Source organism: Nelumbo lutea, chromosome 2 (genome assembly GCF_056320005.1).
Source record: "Nelumbo lutea isolate HS-2025 chromosome 2, American lotus-T2T, whole genome shotgun sequence".
NCBI classification, from domain to species: Eukaryota; Viridiplantae; Streptophyta; class Magnoliopsida; order Proteales; family Nelumbonaceae; genus Nelumbo; species Nelumbo lutea.
In genome coordinates, this window is record NC_142685.1 from 93,527,967 (window position 1) to 93,547,500 (window position 19,534).

General features: G+C 35.3%; 1 non-coding gene across 1 annotated transcript; it reads right to left on the reverse strand.

Moving 5' to 3' along the window:
• Positions 1-16,180: 16,180 nt before the first annotated feature.
• Positions 16,181-16,287, reverse strand: LOC148872008 (small nucleolar RNA R71). Its single transcript, XR_016108621.1, has one exon. It is a non-coding gene; the product is annotated as a small nucleolar RNA R71 (small nucleolar RNA).
• Positions 16,288-19,534: the final 3,247 nt, after the last annotated feature.

Genomic DNA, 19,534 nt, shown 5'->3' on the forward strand with positions numbered 1-19,534 from the left:
GTTGGTTGGGGTGGCTTGTCTTAGTTGCCAAGGTGAGACCTAAAGCACATGTAGTGTGTATTTGTTTAAAACATTGAACCCAAACCATTTTTCCAGTTATGCCCTGAACCTTGGAGACTGGTGGGCAAAACTAGAAAGTTCCACCTAACCCTTAGACTCAATTATGGTACTGCACTGGATGTCAAATTGGGATGTCTTTAATATGCCAATCAGTGAAATCTTTAGAAGGGGTCAAAACCTGGGTATGTTGGGGCAGTCTGAGAATTCACTCGAGTAGGTGATATAGTGACAGGATCAGCCCCTTTGTTGGACAAAGTGAATGATCGGGACTTCACTCTCTCTGATAGAAACTAAAAAATGCCAACAATCAATTTCAACCATGTTTAAGATTTGTTTTACAAAATATATTTATATGTATATATATATATATATATATATATATATATATATATATATATATATATATATATATATTATGTTTTATGAAAAAGCTTTGCAAAATGTTTTAATTACCAAGATCCATCCGAATAGAGAATGCAACACTGCACCTTACAGCCGAGGGAAAGGTCCTCCCTTGTCGGGCAATGTTTGATCATTAAGGGTTGAGTGGTTAAGTGTAAGACCATTTAATGTTGTTATACCTGATGGGCTAATCTTACTTAAGACCATTGTCCTTGGGCCTTCATAGGATGATTGGACTCAAGAACCATTTAGTGTAAATGTTTGGCACATTAAGAGCCCATACTGATGGACTTAGGGGTTCACTATGCTCAATAGTGAATTCGGCCAGGCTTTGTCACAGAAGATAGGCTGAACCCATATGGGCTTTTGTGAGGTCATTGTTGGGGTTCCACGCCATATAAAGAGAGCTAAATTAGCCAGCAACTAAAAGGGGATGTGAGCCTACTTGCTTAATGGGCCTAAAGCCCATATTTAATTGGATTAATTAAGAAGTCACATGACAGCTTAAGCAGTCATGTGACTTGGGCGAATTTGGGTTTGGATCAGCCTTTAGGATAAGTGGATAAGTCTTATCCACTTGAAGAGTCCAAATCCAAATAAAGAGTTGGATTAGGAAGCTCCTAATTGGATTAGGAGAGTTTATCTTTAAGGCTTATAAATTAAGGAGGGTGAACTACTCCAGATTACACACTTATGCTCTTAGTTCTCTCCTTATGCTCTTGTTGCCCTAACCCTAGTTTGACCTCCAGTTCTTGGATTGGTAGAGATCAGTTCTGATATCTGATTTTTGCAAGAAAACATCAGATCCAATTTGTGCCCATCTCCCTTGCTCGATCCAAGCTATTGGGTTGCAGTTCTTGCTGAAGGACTGCATTGCTGAATCGACTTCACCCTAAGCTGCACCATCTTTAATGGAAGCTAGTTTTGGTTCCCTCTTTGGGCGTGAACACCCACTTTGGGAACTACTCATGTGGAATCTGTATCAGGTATTTTGCTCCCTTTCTTTTGGTTTCAAATTTGGTCCAGTTCAGTGCAAGAACGACCCTTGAAAAGTGTAGTTTTTCTAAAACTGGGAATGCGATTCCTGACAGAGTAAAAGAATTTTTTTTTGAAATTTTGCCTTACCATTCTGCATGGTTCAACCATCCATATGATGGATTTCCCCTTCCTTCAACACGGTGGGATGTGGCGATGATGTCGGTGTGAGGAGCAAGGGTGAAAAATCAGTTTATTTAGATATAAAGCAAAATAGATAAACCAAAACTTTAAAAACTAAGTTAATAAATGAAAACCAAACCGAAATCAAACTATAGAAAAACCAAAATTTTCAGTTTGGTATTTGGTTAAAGCTAAATTTCAAATATACATACATACATACATACATATATATATATTAAAATGTAATATATAATACATATTAAAAAATATATATTATGGAATCAAATTTCCTTATGTTATACATTATATATTATGTGTTATATATTATATATTATACTTAAATTATATATTATATATTATATAGTAAAGTTTGATTAATTTGGTTTTTCAAGTTAACCAAATTTTTAATTCGAAAAACCAATATCAAAATATTTAAAAACTGAAATAACATAATCGAGTTAACCAATAACCAAAATAACTGAACTGAAAAAACCAAAACCGAAATTTTTAATTCGATTTTAACCGAATAATGCTCACCCCTAGTGAGTAGTGCTTAATGAAGAACATTTCCCACTTCAATGGCTTGGTGACCTAGAACCAATGTGTATCTAACCTATAATTAACATGTAATGAAAGCTGCAAGGCTATCCAATAGGGTTTTGCGGTGCACCAATTCGTTCTATGGATTGATTAGTTGGTATAGCATTTTGAGGGTTTCCCACATACATTGTGGATAAGAAAAAAATGTCTGATTCATTGGGTCTAATCCAAAATGGATTTTGATTGTTGGATTAGAATTTGATTGGTAAATAATATAAAATAGCCATCTAAAAAATCTATTCTATTAGATAGGCAATAAGCAAATTGGGGGATATAGGGTGCATCACCACATACTATAGCACCTTTCTAATCTATCTATACTACTTATAAAAGTGGGAATGAAGAGGTATTTGGCTTCTGGAATTTTTCTTTACTAAAATACCTATCATCTTGAATTTAGTTCATCTCCATTGAAAGGGCAGAAAATGTAAGTAAAAGAATACAATTAAGTACATTCAATTACCTCTCACCAAGTCTCACATTTAAGTCATTAAAATAAATCACATTCTCTCTCATTGAATCCAACATTTATACTTTTGTTTATCATCATTAAATTCCACTAGTAAATCCATACACAATAATTATTAATAGAATGAAATTTTATATTTTTAAAATAAGCCTAGAAATGAAATTATATTTTCCATATAGGTGGTGGGTAAGTACTTCAACCATTTAGGTCAAATGGATAATTTCATGATGTCATAAATAAATAATACAAATTTAGAAATATAAAAAATACAAAAATATAGAAAAAAATTTTAAAAAAGTGGACACATTTCTATTATTATATATTTGTCATATTAAAAAATAAGCATGGTAAAATAGACATAATTTTATTAATGATGGACATCAAACATACAACTTAAAACCGATGGAGAATTAAACCATCTTCCTATCTAGGGGGTAGGTTAGTGGTTCAACCTTTCATGTCAAATAGGTTAACCCATGATGTATAATTAAAAAAAAATTAAAATAGAATAGTACAAAAAAATGAAACAAATTTGGGCATATCTATAATATTATATTAAAAAAAAATAAGTATAATAAACAATAATTATTTTAGCAATGATATAAATGAAATGCAAAATTTAAAACTACTTTGGAAATGAAACCAATTTCATATCTAGATGGTAGGTAGGTTAATGATCTAGCATTCGGGATCAAATGGGTTAATTTATGATATCATAACCAAGTAACGAATATTAAATATATATATATATATATATATAACTCAATGAAAAATATAAGCTTTGTACAAAGCATTTTGATACAATTCTATTGTTATTTATTCACCATATTAAACAAAAATAAATATGAAAATAAGAATTACTTTTATCAATGATGAAAATGGAATACATGATTTAAAATCAACTGAAAAAGTAAAATTGTTTTTCCATCCAAGTGGTGGGTTAGTGGTTAAACTATCCATATCAAATGGATCAACACATGATGTTATTATTAAATAATAAAATACATAAAATTCTAGAAAATATAGAAGTTTGTCGATAATTTTGGGTACATTCTATAATATTATATATTCATCATATAAAAAAGTGTGATTAATGAGAATTATTTTCATTAACAATAGAAATGGGAAAAAAATTAGGATAAAAAATAAAAAGCATTAATGTCTAACACATTACCCAGCTAACCATGTCAAATGGTTCAATAATTTAATTAGCTAGGTCATTGTAGGCAAGTGGTTTGATAGGGATGCAAACAAATCAGATCATATTTGAATCAAGGTTTATTCAAATCTGATCTGATCCAAATATTCGTTTGGATCTCATAAATATTGATTCAAATTTGAATTTGATCAAGATATCAGATATTCAAATCTAATATGATCTGATTTAATTTAAAAAATAATAAATTATTAAAATAAAAAGAAAATATAACAGTTGAAATAAAAAAACAAAAATATAAGTATTTTTTCAACTATTTCCATCATTAAAAAGTTTACAAAATGCAATATAAATAACATATTTATAAATAAATAATAAATAACGTGTATATTATATATAAATAATATATATAGATACTATATACATATAAATAATTGATTTGACCACAACATTAAAAACCAATGTTCAAACAATATATTGGAATTGCATTTTCTCTTGGTATGTAAGTAATTTTCAGTATCTCATATTATAAAAAAATGAACATACATTAATATTATATATTCTTCATATTAAACAAAAATATATTTGAAAAAAAATGAGAATTATTGTTAGTAAAGATAGAAATGGTTAAAATGCAAAGAAAAAAATGAATTAATGTCTTAATCATAGTCCATTTTCCTGGTTAAATAGGTTAATGGTTCAACCAGTAAGGTCATTTGGTTACAAATTATTATCATCACCATCATTTGATACTGTCACATGCAAAAATTAGAATTACTTTTAATGACAATGAAAATGGAATACATGATTTAAAATCAATTGAAAAAGGAAAAAATGGTTTTTCCATCCAAGTAGTGGGCTAGTGGTTCAACTATCCATGTCAAATGGATTTACACATGATGTTATTATTATATAATAAAATACATAAAATTTTGGAAAATGTAGAAATTTGTAGATAATTTTGGATACATTCTATAAAATTATTTATTCATCATATAAAAAATATGTGATTAATGAGAATTATTTTCATTAATAATAGAAATAGGATAAATTTTTGGATAAAAAACTAAAGAGCACTAATGTCTAACACATGACCCCACTAACCATGTCAAATGGTTCAATGATTTAATTAGCTAGATCATTGGTAAGCAAGTGGTTTGGTAGGGATGCAAATAGATCAAATCATATTTGAATCAGGGTATATTCGAATTTGATTCAATCCGAAGATCTGATCAAATCTCATAAATATTGATTCGAATCTGAATCCTCTCAAGATGTTGGATATTTGAATCCGATTCAATCCAAAGATCTGATTGGATCTCATAAATATTGAATTGAATTTGAATCCAATCAAGATATTAGATATCCGAATCTGATATGATCCAATTTAATTTTAAAAAATAATAAATTATTAAAAAGAAAAGAAAATATAATAGTTAAAATAAACAAAAACAAAAAAATATAAGTATTTTTTTTAACTATTTTCATCACATAAGAAGTTTACAAAAATGCAATATAAATAACATAGTTATGAATAAATAATAAATAACATATTATATATATATATATATATATATAAATAATTGATTTAACCTCAATATTTAAAACCAATATTCAAACAATATATTGAAATTGCATTTCCTCTTGGTAAATAAGTAATTTTTATTATCTTATAAATTAAATAATAAAAAATAAAAATATAGATTTTTTTTAAATTTTATAGAAAATTTTGAACATGCATTAACATTATATATTCTTTACATTAAACAAAAATATGTTTGAAAAATAAGAATTATTGTTAGTAAAAATAGAAATGGCTAAAATACAAAGAAAAAAATAAATTAATGTCTTAATCATAGTCCATTTTCCTGGTTAAATAGGTTAATAGTTCAACCAATAAGGTCATTTGGTTTATGACTATTATCATCATCATCATTTGATTTTGCCACGTGCAACGCACGTACAATTTTACTAGTACATGAAGAATGGTATAGAAAATCGCCTTACCAAACAACATAAGTTGAAATAAACAGTTGTTCAATGCCTACATGGCAGAAACTGTTGCAAACAATAAAATTTGAAAAACGGCTAATGCACGACTTTTGGATGTGGGAAATTTTCTTTTCCAAAAAATTCTCACACTATCATAGTTAACTAGTGGTGGTTGTGAGAAAAAAATTGGGGAAATTTATGATGCGAGAAAGACATGATATTGAAAGAGTTCGAACAATTAGAACCCACTCAGGAATTTTGATAGATAACACGTAATTGACTATATAATAGAGGAGATACATGAGGGAGCACTTTCCGACCAGTCTCCAAAGTTGTTTGACAACAAACACCATTTAACAAAAAGTGTCAGCTAGACTATTTAGAGTTCAATGAATGTAATAAAGTTGTGACTAGCTAGAAGCAAGATGCTTAGCATCAACTAGAAAGTGACTCCACATCCAAGGTGCATCATGTCACTTGTTGTTGATATCTGTTATTACAACAGAGCAGTCACCTCTGGTTATAACTGGACTTGTTCATGGGTTGGGTAGACCGATGGCTTAGTCTAGCCCGACTCGTTATCTTTTGAGCTTGGACAAAACTTTAGGCATGCGGGCTCGGGTTCGGGCTTTAAATACTAGGCTAGATCATTTTTTGGGCTAGGCTCAGGCTTCCTCAAATAAGCTTGGCCTGAGCCTAAGCCTGACCCGATACTATTACATATGATAAAAATACATTTATGTTATAATAAATAAATATATATAATATATATTTATTTCCTAAATTATTGATAAATATTAATTTATTATTAGGAAAAACAAATCAGTTTATTAATTTATTAAATTATTTCTAAATTAATATATTATTAGTTTATAAAAATACACTGAAAATAAGAAATTTTGTGTACAGGTCGACCTTTGGGCTCGGGCTCGGGCTCAAGATCTAGGCCCAATGGTCGAGCCGAGCTCAGGCTCAGGATCAGGCCTGCACATTTTCTATTAATAAAGAGGCAAAGCCTAACCCGACCTGGCCCATGAACAAGTCTAATTAGAACCCGCTTACCAGGATAGAAGCTAGTTGTTTCAATTGCTAACAGTAAGCATTCATTTCTACTCCCTCCGCATCCAAAGCTTCAACCTTGCATGATTGAGCCATGAGGAACTTGTTCACAGTATCAAAAACAACACATGCAGCCACACCTCGTCCATATTTAAATTCACCATCAAAGTATATTGTAATGTGAGCCTCCACTATGTCACACTATGTCACCATGAAGAACATCAAAATCTGAAACCTTCCGAACTTCCACAACAGTTGTGGGCACTATCAACTCCATTACAGTCTTTTGTATTCTCTTTAACTACATCAAGTGGAGACCCAACCTTTCCATTGAACATTTTATCATTCCAGTTCAGCCACATCGTCCATAGAATCAAAGCTTGGGTTTGTAGCCTCTGCATATCAGATGGAACATGATAATTAGCCTCCTTGATTTGCGTTTCCAGCCATTTACATACTAAGGCATTGCTCACTTCATTTGATCTCCAGCCCAAGACACCAAACCATATAGCCTTTGCATGACTGTGGAGAAAGAGATATGCCACTATTTCCAACTGTGTGTCACAGAGAACAACCCCTATTTTGAGCTCGGCTCGGTTCGGTTTAAATTGAACTTGAGTTTGATATATAGGCTCATTTGCTAATCGAGCTGAGTTCAAGCCCAATGAAGTTCAGCTCATGAGCCTAATCAAGGTTAGTATAATAAACAAATATTTTTTTATTATATACATATAAATATACATATACATACACATATACATATATAAATATATATAATAAATAATCTATATTATATATAATAATATTTTTATTTTGGGTAAAAGACCTACACCTCCCTTGAAGTTTATGCTAAATACTAAGGCATCCCCTTTATTTTCAAAATGGACTAACACCTCCGTTGTTGGTTGATGCCATAGAAAAAGACCTCCCTTCCACGAAGTATTTGTTAAGAATTGGTTTCATGTGAGATCATGTGCCATTAAACTTTATTAATTTTTTCAAAAACCCAATATTGTCCCTCTATAGCGTACTGATAGTTTGAGTTTGTAATGCTTGCCTTGGCTTGAATAGAGGAGAGAAGGGGAGAAAGAAGAACGAAGAAGGGAAAAAAAAAGAATGGAGAGGAATGAATGAAAGGAAGAGAGAGAAAGGGAGAGGTGGAGGAGGACGGGGTCGCTCGGGTTCTTAATTGGGAGATTGAAGAAAGTAGATCGACATTGTTGCGCCCTGCTATGGTTATAACAACTGTTGGTGAAAACTACAATGCAATTCAGCACCATGTTATTTGCAATTGAGTACCATTACCATTCTTGAACTACCGTTGATAACATGCTATTTGCACCTTAAACTAACATGGATTTAGTGCCTTAACATGTAAAGTATGAGTACAAGATAGCAAACATAGCCACTAACAGTCCAAGACTATATAACCCATATGCATGCAAATACAACCATTAAGGGTCTACGAATGTGTACACAAAACCCTTAACAGTCCTAACGAACTCAGCCATATGCATGCAAACATGAAGCTATATGCATGTAAAAAGGTCCCAAATAAATCATCGACCATATATGTGTTAGACAGTTTTGTATGCCCTTAGCTTCAATCAAGATGATATACTTTATGAGTTTATTGTAAATGAAAAAAAGTGCATATTTGATTCATGTTCCCTTGGTATGTTTCTGTGTAATACCCTTAAACTGGACACTTAATGAGACTCGTGTTAGTTTAGAATGTTCACAGCTCGTGGGTTGGTCTGTGGAGATCTATCCTGACAAGGCTGACACTGTGGTGCCACCAAGTCGGTTGGGGTGGCCTGTCTCAGCTACCAGGGTGAGACCCTAGGCACATACAGTGTAGGATTAATTGAATCTATGAACTGTACCAAATTTCTAGTATTGCCCTGGACCTTGGAGATTGATGGGCAAAACTGAAAAGTTACACCCGACCCCTAGACTCGATTATGATATTGCACTAGGTGTCGGATTGAGCTGTCTTTGATATACCAATCAGTGAAATCCTTAGTGGGGGTCAAAACCTGGGTATGTTGGGACAGTCTGAGAATTTATCTGAGTGGGTGATCATAGTGACAGGATCAGCCCCTTTGTCGGACAAAGGTAATGATCGGGGATGCACTCTCACTGATGGAAACCAAGACTGCCGGCAACCGATTTCAGTCGTTGAGATTTGTTTTGCAAAATATATTTTATATGAGATATAAAAGTATATATTTTATGGTAATCCACCCTCCGGGGTAAAAGCAATCGGTTGCAAATGGATTTACAAGAGGAAGAAGGGCCCCGATGGTAGGGTTGAGACCTTCAAAGCTCGTCTGGTGGCAAAAGGGTACACTCAGAAAGAGGGCATCGATTATGAGGAAACCTTTTTGCCTGTGGCCATGCTTAAATCCATTAGGATCCTGCTAGCTGTAGCAGCATACCATGATTATGAGATTTGGCAGATGGATGTCAAAGCTACATTCCTGAATGGAGATCTTACTAAAGATATCTATATGCAGCAGCCGCAAGGCTTTATTGCTGCAGGTCAATAAAACATGGTATGTAAACTCAATAGATCTATTTATGGACTTAAGCAAGCTTCTAGAAGTTGGAACATCCATTTTGACTATGTTGTCAAATCGTTTGACTTCGAGCAGAATCTGGATGAACCCTATGTCTACAGGAAGTATAGTGGAGATAAGGTTACATTCTTGGTTCTGTATGTAAATGGCATTCTACTCATTGGAAATGATGTAGGAATGTTGACTACGGTCAAAGTATGGCTTTCACAGCAACTCTCCATGAAAGATCTTGGAGAAGCCTCCTATATACTGGGTCTTTGACTCTATAGAAATAGATCGAAGCGGATAATAGGATTATTCCAATCTGCCTACATTGACAAAATAGTCAAAAGATACAGCATGGAAAACTCCAAGAAAGGAAATGTTCCTTTCAAGCACGGAGTCACTCTCTCCAAAAAAATGTCTCCCAAGACTTCTGAGGAGATTGATGGCATGAAAGACGTTCCCTATGCCTCTACCGTAGGGAGCATCATGTATGACATGCTGTGTACTCGTCCTGACATTGCTCAGGCAGTGAGTGTGGTAAGCAAATTTCAGGCCAACCCAGGGTAGGAGCACTGGATTGCTGTGAAAAACATACTTAAGTACCTTCGAATGACAAAAGAGTTTTGTCTAGTATTAGATGGTAGCTCACTATAGATGGATCAGCTGATAGGTATAGATGGATCAGCTGATAGGATTGGGCCCATACCCTATCCACTTAAAGAGTCCAAGATCTAAATAAGATTTAGATCTGGAAGCCTCCTAATTAGATTAGGAGATGGCTGATCTGATCTGCAGATAAGATAAGGGTTATCCCTTATCACTTAAAGGGACTTCTTATCCAAATATTATTTGGATTAGCAACTCCTAACGGGATTAGGAGCTGATCCCTTTAAGATTATAAAAGGAGGGGGACGACAGCTTTTTGATATGCAACCAACACTCTTGTCTTCAGAGCTGAGATCACAAGAAGAGAGAATTTTGTACCCTGCAAATACTCTCTTGCCGCCTCCTTCCTGTAGCCGCCGCCTCCAGCAATTCGATCTTTAGTTCTTGGGAAAAATCAAGATTTGATCTTGATTTGGAGTTGTGTTCACAAGCCATCCAGTTGATTTTTGCGAAGGGTCAAGTTCTTTTGGAATAACACTACTGATTCTACTCCACCCTACACTGCGCCATCTTCAGTGGGAGCAGATTTTGGATATCTTCCCTGGGTGTGAACACCTCCATTGGGAGATACTGCTTCTCTGTATTATGTATAATCCCTCCCTACTCCTTTTGGTTCAGATTTGGTTCAGTTTATGGTTCAAGAATGATCCTTGAAAATATGATTTTCTAAATAGGGAATTCGATTCCCAGTTGAAGGGAGAGAAAAAATTTTGAAATTCGCCCCCTTATTCCACAATCTTTGGGCGTCCATGTGATGGATATCCCATCTCTTCAATATGTGCAAACAAAGTCATTAACAGACCCAAAGAAATAAGCATACATTCATATAAACCACATTATTGACAGCCCAGAAAAAAATCAACCCTTATACAAGTAAATGAAGCTCTTAATAGTAAAAAAATTAAGTCTTCATTAAAGCAAACAGAGTTGTTATCAATCCAAAAAAATTCAGCCTATCTGTATGCTAGTGAAACCATCAATAATCCTAAACATTTCAGCCTATATGCACACCAACTAAACCATCAACAATCCCCAAAAAACCAACTTATGTACTTGAAAAAACTCAGCATTAACAGCCCAAAAGAATTTAGCCTATGGCCATACTAATATAACCCTTAACAGTCCTACAAGATTCAGCCTATATGCATGCCAATCTAAACATTAACAGTCCTAGAAAATTAAATTAGTTTTGTGCGTGCATATGAGACTTTTGACAGTCCTAAAAATTCAGTTTGCGTGCATGCCTTCACAACCATCAACAGCCCCAAAGAATTCTGCCTAAGTATATACAAATGAAGTGTGGGGGTATTTGATGAACTTACAATTTATCTATAATTTTTGAGGACTTTAGCATGGATTTTTATGCCGGTTTTATTAATTTTTGCCTTAATTTAGCTTAATGCTAAGAATAGGTTCAGGGATAATCAATCCAAGAGAAGGAAGGAAAAAGGCAAGAAAAGAAGGTTCAAAAAGACCAATTTCAGTCCAGCCCGGTCGTAGAAGCAAGAGAGAGCACTTCGGCCCAAAAAGAGCAAGTGAATTCCTTGAGAAAACCCCAGAAAATAAAGCCTAGCTATGAGGAGAATTCGGCCCAGCAAGGAAGGCCAATTTTTAGCCCAAATAACAGCCTAGAGTGTAGCCCACATGAGCTCAAAAGCAAGCTAAGTTGTAGCCCAAATAGCAGCCCAAAGGGAGCTAGGGGCGGCAACTTCTAGGAGTTTCTTGAAGAGAAGGAGGGAGCACTCTAGAAGGTTCATGAGGGGTGTAATACACCCCATTCTAGAGGCTTCAAGAAGGGGCAAGAGCCCCCTTGAAAAACTATATAAGGAGGCCTCTAGGAGGGGAGAAAGTTGTTCAATTGCTTGAGAGGAAGGCTCTCCCACTCTTAGAGGTTCGGCCACCTTGAGAGAAGAGAAGAGAAGAAGGCTAGGCGCAAGGAAGAAGAAGAAGAAGGGCTGAAGGAAGTTCAAGACAAGCAAGCTAGAAGAAGAAGGTGAGTTCGAATTGAGAGTTTGTGATTCAAAGATCTTCTGTAATAAATCATTTGTAGTTTCATTCTCTTTTGATTTGAATTCAGTTTCTTAGTTATATGTTCTTTCTTCTTTCTCCTTGTTTCCATTCTTCCTTGATGTATTTCAGCTTGTAAAATTTCAGTTCAGCAATCTAATTCTTTTTTATTCATTCAAATGGTCATGCATTGTATTTGAAGTTTCTTGAATAAGGGTGTGATTGTAGATTAATTCGGCCAACTAACCTTCAAAACTCAGATCTGAATTGCTTGAAAGAGAATTCAGATCTGCAATTTTCAGATTGGGCGAATTAATCTACAGCTTGGAATTCCTAGAGTGCTTGAGAGAGACTCTAGGAATTCAGATCTACTATTCAAGAACTGAATTGAGTGCAAGGTTAGAGATAACTTGCACAATTCAGTTGGTGATCAATTCAGATTTGAATTGATGCCTTAGAAGTGTTTGAAGAAATGCATGCATGAGGATTAGATTCTTGCTAGAGATAGAAGAACCGTCACTCATGCATAGGATGAACATGCACTTGAGAGAGGCTGTTCATGACCTTGGGGTTTCACCAAACCAAGGCTCAATCATGATTCATTCGAATGATCCAAATTGATAGATTGCTGAATTCTGAGATTGACATTTACTGCTTACTCTTCTAACCTGAATTGAAGGCAATTGGACCAATGATTTAGATAGATTTTAATTTAGGATTTCTTAGCTTTCATTAGAGTTTTGATTTATTTGTTGATCAGATAAGAAATGTTCAATTTAGTATTGGTAATTGTTTCCTAAATCCTCGTGGGAACGATACTTCACTCACTACTTTATTACTTGAACGGCTAGTGCACTTGCTAGTGTCACAATGAGCCACACATCAAGTTTTTGGCGCCGTTGCCGGGGATTTATAGAAGCAATATTAGGAAACATTGAGCATTCTTAATCTGGTATCATTCAGCATTGCATTCATAGTTGGTTTAATTTGCTTAACTTTACATTTTAGTTTTGAATGCAACTGCTGTACTCATGTAGTTATGTTTCTTCTTTCTTAAGTAGATTACTCTCTTTTTCTGGTTTCAGTTTCATTTTAATAAAGGCATATTTGATTTCTATTCAATCTTGATGTTGTTCCCTTCAAAAAGAAAAAAAAAAGAAAAAATTCACATAAACATGAGTGTTGCAGATCTGAGTTGCATTCGGCACTCAGATCAGCAGATTTCAGATCTGCAGCACTCAGCCGAAAAGAGTTGCTTGTGTTTCAGATTTTATTATTCTTTTCTTTCGTTACAAAAACAAAAAAAAAAAAAAACAAATGAAAGAAAAAAGGGGGAGATCTTTTGAACAACCAGAGGAGCAATTGAGAATTCGGATCAGAACTCAGATCTGAGTTCAGATCTGAATTCTGCTATTGCAGATCTGCAACAGTTCAGATCTGAGTTCCTCTGAACTCAGACCTGAACTGATGAAATTTTGAGGGGAATTGGGTGTCATCACAACCCCAATTCACCCTAGGGCACTTCTGCTATTCCCCAAAAACAATTTGGTAGCAATAACTGAAGGTAAGGCAATTGAGATTTCAGATCCGAACTCAGACTTGAGTTCAGACCTGAACTCTGCTATAGCAGAACTGCAATACTCAGAAAAAAAAATATCTGTTCTCAGCCCTTTATTATTCTTTTCTTTCGTTGCAAAAAGAAAAAAATATATATTTAGATAGTGAAAAAAAAAGAGAGAGAGAGAAAGAACCATGGAAACCAAGGATTCGGATCAGAACTCAGATCTGAGTTCTGCTGTAGCAGATCTGCAACAGTTCAGATCTGAGTTCTCTTGAACTCAGACCTGAACTGATGTAAATTCAAAGGGTAATTGGGGGTTATCTTCACCCCAATACACCCTACAAAAAATCTGCTATCTCCCAAAAATAATTGGATAGTCATGGTTAAAAAAAAAAAAAAAATTCGAATCTGCAATCACCTAGATCTGAACTGGGGTTGTGAACAGAGCAGGATACAGGGCATACTTTGCTGTATTAAATAACTTGTACTCCGATCTATCTGAGCTGATTTGGTTGAAGAAAAGTATATTTAATCTGAGAATTTTTTATGCCTCAAGAGATTTCATGAAAAGTGGCACTTCCACACCATTTTTTCTATTAGAGTTCAGACCTATAGCAGGGCTACTATAGCAGACCTGCTACAGCAAGACTGAACCAGGGCAGGTTTTGAACAGGTTTGTATTACAATTAACATTACTAAATTGGCATTGTGAATTGTCCTAGGCTGATCTTTGAAATTTTTTTTTTCAAGATAGATAGCTCTGATTTCAGCTATGCATGAATAGAAAGTCTAGCAGATCTGAATGGGTGTGTGCAGCCATGTGTACTACATTCCAATAAGTGTATACTCCATCAAGGGCTACATTGATGGAGCCATGTTTCTTCTCTTGATACTTGATTGTTCCATCCTTAGTTTCAGTTTTAATGTAGCTTATGCAAATCAAATTTCTCTTCTTCTTTTGGTTCTAAAAAAAAATATATATATATATAAATAAATAAATAAATAAATCTCAAAATGAGTTCAGATCTGAATTGCATTCATCAATCAGACCTGCACTCATCCAAAAAGATTTTGGTTGCATTGCTGTATTTTGTTTTAGTTTTCTTCCTTTAAAAAAAAAAAAAAAAAAGAAAAGAAAAGAAAAATAGAAAAAGAAAAGAAAAAGAAAATAAGATCCCAGCAGCCACACCATGGTGAATACAGGTCTGATTTCAGATTTTTTTTTACTAACTGGTTGATTTTGGTTTTGTGCAGATCTGTATACAGCATGTTTCATTGCTGATATCAGTAGGTTATCCTGCTGAATTGCTCAGTTTTAGTATGGCTACTCCATCTGGTGTTTGGTGATGCATAGCTCATCAAAACAGTGGGCTCAGATCTGATATTTAGTAGCCTTCCAATATGGAAATCAGACCTGAGCACAACTGTACTGTTATCAGCAGCTGCTATTATATTTATTGTTGTTCTCAGTGGCTTCTGAGATTTCAGAGCTGATCTCAATTTTGTATAGAACTGATGTCTGAATTGCTATCAATCATTTGTACATTGATTGACCTTCAGTAGCACAGAAGAGCCTTTTAATATGAAACTCAGACCTGAACACAACCACTGCTGATCCGCACTTGGCTGTCCTCAGTAACTGCTAAGATTTCATAACTGTATATTACTGTTCTCAGTAGCTACTGAGATTTCAGCTCTCAGCAGTTTAGATCTGTGTAATTAAATCCCGTCCCTGATTTCAGCAATATAAAGAAGAGGAATTTGTAAACTGTTGTTCTACTCAGAGATTATTGAATTCAGACCTGTTTGTAAATTGCTACTGAATTTTGTATATTGAATAAGATGTTGATATGCTTTTAGTTAGCTGCATTTATTTATTTTAGGATGTAGGTTTGTATATTCCAATACTTCACTTTACATTTTCAGTTGTAATAGGATTAGTTATTTATTTTCTTTTGTGAATATTGGCCTTTTTATTGCTTTGACCTTTACAGTTTATGACAAGCAGACCTGAACTGGAAGAGATCCTTTACGACCCGGAGATTGAACGGACTCTCCGTGTCCGTTTGAGAGCTGCTAAGCAAGTCAGACAAGAAGCACAAGAAATGGCTGAACAAAGAACTATGATGGATTATGCCAAGCCCACCCTCACCGGGACTGTCTCCAGCATTATCAGGCCAACTATTGCTGCCAATAACTTCGAAATTAAACCGGCCATAATCCAAATGATACAAAATACGGTTCAGTTTTGTGGTATGGCCCATGAGGATCCGAATGCCCATATTGCTAACTTCTTGGAAATCTGTGACACCTTCAAACACAATGGGGTAAGTGATGATGCCATCCGGCTGAGGTTATTCCCATTTTCTTTGAAGGATAAAGCCAAAGCTTGGTTGAACTCATTACCGGCAGGATCTATAGCCACATGGGATGAAATGGCCAGTCGTTTTCTCTCTAAATATTTTCCCCCTTCTAAAACTGCTAAAATGAGGAATGACATCACTACATTTTTCCAGCAAGAGGGGGAATCTCTCTATGAGTCCTGGGAACGTTACAAAGAGCTACTAAGGAGGGTTCCTCACCATGGCCTTCCGATTTGGCTGCAGGTGCAAACATTTTATAATGGTCTGACCGATTCAAACAAGACCATCTTAGATGCAGCAGCTGGGGGCTCCATAAACAATAAGACTCCCGAGGTTGCCCATGCACTCATCGAGGAGATGGCGGCCAATAACTACCAATGGCATTCAGAAAGGACACCAGTTAGAAAGCAGCATGGCCTTCATAATGTGGATACATACACAGCTCTCTCTGCACAAATAGGAGCACTTAGCAAAAAATTTGATGAGATGCAGATGGCAGCTATGCATGTACAGTATGATAAGTGTGGGGGAGGCCATGATAGCACTGAATTCCAAGTTGGCAGTCAGACTTTTCAGTCCACAGAACAAGTAGACTTTGTTGGCAACTTTACAAGACAGCCAGGAAATCAGTACCATCATGCCCATAACCCCGGATGGAGAGGCCACCTGAATCAGCATGCACCTAAGCCTTTCCACCAAAACTTCTATCAGCCGGAACCGAAATCTAACTTGGAGGAGCTGATGACCAAGTTCATAGCTAGTGCGGAAAATAGATTTCAGAAAAACGAAACATCGATAAGGAACTTGGAAACTCAGGTTGGGCAGCTGGCACAGATGATTTCAGAAAGGGCTCCGGGTACCTTACCTAGTAACACCATGGTAAACCCAAGGGAACAAGAGGCTGTTGGGAGAATTCCCAATTCAGATACTTAGTCATAAACTGTCTTACTTGCTTTTTGTTTTTATTTTTCATAGCATTTAAGTTTAGTTAGTTTTTCTTAGAATTTAATTGAATAAAGATACTGATCTCCTCTTCTAGTTTGCAAGTGATTTCTAGCAGAAGAAGTTTTCCACCGACAACATATTGCAGAATTTAAGAATGATCTTCAGTGAAGTCCTCTAAATACCTCCTATTACTTGTTGATGCTCTTGCTAGTTTTATTGTTACTGCCTAACACTACGAACATTGAGGACAATGTTCATCTTAAGTGTGGGGGAGTGAGCCCGAGGCTAGGGTATGGGGGCTGAAACCATGCACCCCAACACACATATGCAGGCAATGACATAACCAAAAAAAGACTGGAACCCCTCAAATTCATTACTATTTATTTGATGATTTTTTTTAAGAAGGAATTCAATGAGTTGAGGGAGACTGATGTACTTGTTAAGTTTTTATTCTTGTGAATGACCCAATTTGATATATGCATGAGAAAAGGGGAGCTGATTTATATATGAATTAGGAGTGAAGGCTAGACTATGATGAAATTCATATTCTCCTTTCCTCGGATCTGATACATATCTTAAATGGTCATTTACAAGAATAAGAGTTGAGCACTTACAAAAGTTCCCCGACTACTCAATGCATTTCTATCTTAAAAAGTTCACCAGGTAAATGGTGAGAACAGAAGGGGGGAATGTTAAGTTTATGGCTGATGTCTTTGCTTGAGGACAAGCAAAAGCTTAAGTGTGGGGGTATTTGATGAACTTACAATTTACCTATAATTTTTGAGGACTTTAGCATGGATTTTTATGCCGGTTTTATTAATTTTTGCCTTAATTTAGCTTAATGCTAAGAATAGGTTCAGGGATAATCAATCCAAGAGAAGGAAGGAAAAAGGCAAGAAAAGAAGGTTCAAAAAGACCAATTTCAGTCCAGCCCGGTCGTAGAAGCAAGAGAGAGCACTTCGGCCCAAAAAGAGCAAGTGAATTCCTTGAGAAAACCCCAGAAAATAAAGCCTAGCTATGAGGAGAATTCGGCCCAGCAAGGAAGGCCAATTTTTAGCCCAAATAACAGCCTAGAGTGTAGCCCACATGAGCTCAAAAGCAAGCTAAGTTGTAGCCCAAATAGCAGCCCAAAGGGAGCTAGGGGCGGCAACTTCTAGGAGTTTCTTGAAGAGAAGGAGGGAGCACTCTAGAAGGTTCATGAGGGGTGTAATACACCCCATTCTAGAGGCTTCAAGAAGGGGCAAGAGCCCCCTTGAAAAACTATATAAGGAGGCCTCTAGGAGGGGAGAAAGTTGTTCAATTGCTTGAGAGGAAGGCTCTCCCACTCTTAGAGGTTCGGCCACCTTGAGAGAAGAGAAGAGAAGAAGGCTAGGCGCAAGGAAGAAGAAGAAGAAGGGCTGAAGGAAGTTCAAGACAAGCAAGCTAGAAGAAGAAGGTGAGTTCGAATTGAGAGTTTGTGATTCAAAGATCTTCTGTAATAAATCATTTGTAGTTTCATTCTCTTTTGATTTGAATTCAGTTTCTTAGTTATATGTTCTTTCTTCTTTCTCCTTGTTTCCATTCTTCCTTGATGTATTTCAGCTTGTAAAATTTCAGTTCAGCAATCTAATTCTTTTTTATTCATTCAAATGGTCATGCATTGTATTTGAAGTTTCTTGAATAAGGGTGTGATTGTAGATTAATTCGGCCAACTAACCTTCAAAACTCAGATCTGAATTGCTTGAAAGAGAATTCAGATCTGCAATTTTCAGATTGGGCGAATTAATCTACAGCTTGGAATTCCTAGAGTGCTTGAGAGAGACTCTAGGAATTCAGATCTACTATTCAAGAACTGAATTGAGTGCAAGGTTAGAGATAACTTGCACAATTCAGTTGGTGATCAATTCAGATTTGAATTGATGCCTTAGAAGTGTTTGAAGAAATGCATGCATGAGGATTAGATTCTTGCTAGAGATAGAAGAACCGTCACTCATGCATAGGATGAACATGCACTTGAGAGAGGCTGTTCATGACCTTGGGGTTTCACCAAACCAAGGCTCAATCATGATTCATTCGAATGATCCAAATTGATAGATTGCTGAATTCTGAGATTGACATTTACTGCTTACTCTTCTAACCTGAATTGAAGGCAATTGGACCAATGATTTAGATAGATTTTAATTTAGGATTTCTTAGCTTTCATTAGAGTTTTGATTTATTTGTTGATCAGATAAGAAATGTTCAATTTAGTATTGGTAATTGTTTCCTAAATCCTCGTGGGAACGATACTTCACTCACTACTTTATTACTTGAACGGCTAGTGCACTTGCTAGTGTCACAATGAGCCACACATCAAGTTTTTGGCGCCGTTGCCGGGGATTTATAGAAGCAATATTAGGAAACATTGAGCATTCTTAATCTGGTATCATTCAGCATTGCATTCATAGTTGGTTTAATTTGCTTAACTTTACATTTTAGTTTTGAATGCAACTGCTGTACTCATGTAGTTATGTTTCTTCTTTCTTAAGTAGATTACTCTCTTTTTCTGGT